Here is a 2,355-nt window from a genome sequence, read left to right on the forward strand (position 1 = left end):
TGTCAGTATTGTCTTTTCATACTCTATATGCTCAGTCACTTCAGTCATGTCTGATTCTTTGTGACCCCATGGACTGTAGCCCGCCAGGCTCCTCTGTCCATAGAATTCTCTAGGCAAGAATACAGGAGTGAGTAGCCATTCCCTTCTCCAGGGACTCTTCCCAATGCGGGGATTGAACCTGGGTGTCCTGCATTTCAGGTGGATTCTTTACCATCTGAGCCACCAGGGAAGCCCACACCTGAGGCTTCCCAAATTCTCTCAAACTTAAATGTCCACAGGGGAAGGCAGATAAAAGATTCATGTGGGTTCACATTCGCTCACACAAGAAGCAATGCTCTCTTCTTCTGCTTGGAAAAACATCATTTTCCATTTTTCTTGATCAGACCATTTGATGTATATCTGGCTTTACCAGTGTTGATACAAATTTTCTTCTGCTTTAAAACAACAACAGAAAGGCTGTGCAAGCATGATGAAGCACGTTCTCCTTGGTGGCATGTTGGGGAAACAATGGGTAAAGGGTAAAGAGGCAGTGGTATTGTATGTCAGCAAGGGGATGGAGTCTGAGCACAGGCAGATCTTCACATTTTTTTGAGAGAAATATTATATCTAAATTTTTATGTAAAATGTTCTCATTTATATATTAGTTGGCTCAAACTTAAAGAAAAACAAAATTGTGGGTTAAGATACGGAACTTGCAGAACAATAGGCTAAAATGTCTGAGCTAACACTTGAATGCTTTCTTTTCTTACTTGGACTTTTTTGCTGATCACTTGCCAACCTGGGCTAATTGTTTGGCTCTGTCAGGATGAGGGAAGGTCCTTCAGGAGATGCTTAGGATTATTTTTTGTGACTATCCCTTTTTTATTTCAAGGAGAACTTTTCAGCATAGCTGGAGGGATTTGGTATAGACCAGAAAGGTTAAATATCCAGATTTAACTTCACTTGATCTGGGAGAGGTTTGGAAAGTTCTATGAGTGCCAGTTTCTCAGTGCTGCAGAATTTTCTGTTGTGAATGTGCTGGAGCAAGAAACACAGGAGGGAAAGTAGGCAGGAGTCTCTCCAACCCCGAGGATTTTCCCCTTTCATAGACCAAGTACAGAGAGGATGAGAAAGCTGTTCCCAGGCTTAGAGAGATGGCACAGGCTTTAGAGACAGTGGATTCTAGACAGCTTCATTGGACACAGCAGGAACGGGGAGTCCAGGTTGGGCAGTACCTACTCCAGACCTCGCAGCTGGTAGCAGAGGACTCCCAATTCCAGCTCACTTAACTCCTGATCTGGCATTCTCACTGGGAGGTGGTGAGGATGAGCACACAGCCCAGCCATTGGACAGCACGGTTGGCTGTGTGCAAACTATTCATGTTGTAAAAGAGAGAGTCATATGAAGGAAGAAACAGGCTTTTAAAGAAAGAACCTATTTTTATCTAGATAGAGTACTTATATCTAAAAAGGGATAGACTCTAAAATGAATACCCAGAAAAATTGATTCATTTTTTGTTTGTTGTTGTTCAGTAGATCAGTTGTGTCTGATTCTTGGTGACTCCATGGACTGCAGCACATGAGGCTTCCCTGTCCCTCACCGACTCCCAGAGTTTACTCAAACTCATGTCCATTGTGTCAGTGATGCCATCCAATCATCTCATACTCTGTCATCTCCTTCTCTTCCTGCCTTCAATCTTTCCCAGCATCAGGGTCTTTTCAAAGGAGTCAGTTCTTCGCATTAGATGGCCAAAGTATTGGAGTTTCAGCTTCAGCTACAGTCCTTCCAATGAATATTCAGGACTGATTTCTTTGAAGATTGACTAGTTTGATCTCCTTGCTGTCCAAGGAACTCTCAAGAGTATTCTCCAACACCACAGTGCAAAAGCATCAATTCTTCGGCACTCAGCTTTCTTTATAGTTCAATTCTCACATCCATACGTGACTACTGGAAAACCATGGCTTTGATTAGATGGACCTTTGTTGGCAGAGTGATGTCTCAGCTTTTTAATATGCTGTCTAGGTGGGTCTGGAGAAGACAATGGCACCCACTCCACTACTCTTGCCTGGAAAATCCCAGGGATGGGGGAGCCTAATGGGCTGCCATCTATGGGGTCACACAGATTCAGACATGACTGAAGTGACTTAGCAGCAGCAGCTAGGTGGGTCATAGCTTTTCTTCCAAAGAGAAAATGTCTTTTAATTTCATGGCTGCAGTCATGATTTTGGAGCCCAAGAAAATAAAGTCTGTCACTGTTTCCATTGTTTCCCCATCTATTTGCCATGAAGTGATGGGACTGGTTGCCATGATCTTAGTTTTTTGAATGTTGAGTTTTAAGCCAAATTTTTCATTCTTCTCTTTCACTTTCATCAAGAG

Source organism: Bos grunniens, chromosome 7 (genome assembly GCF_055505025.1).
Source record: "Bos grunniens cultivar Pamir isolate PY7600 chromosome 7, Bosgru_T2T1.0, whole genome shotgun sequence".
NCBI lineage: Eukaryota > Metazoa > Chordata > Mammalia > Artiodactyla > Bovidae > Bos > Bos grunniens.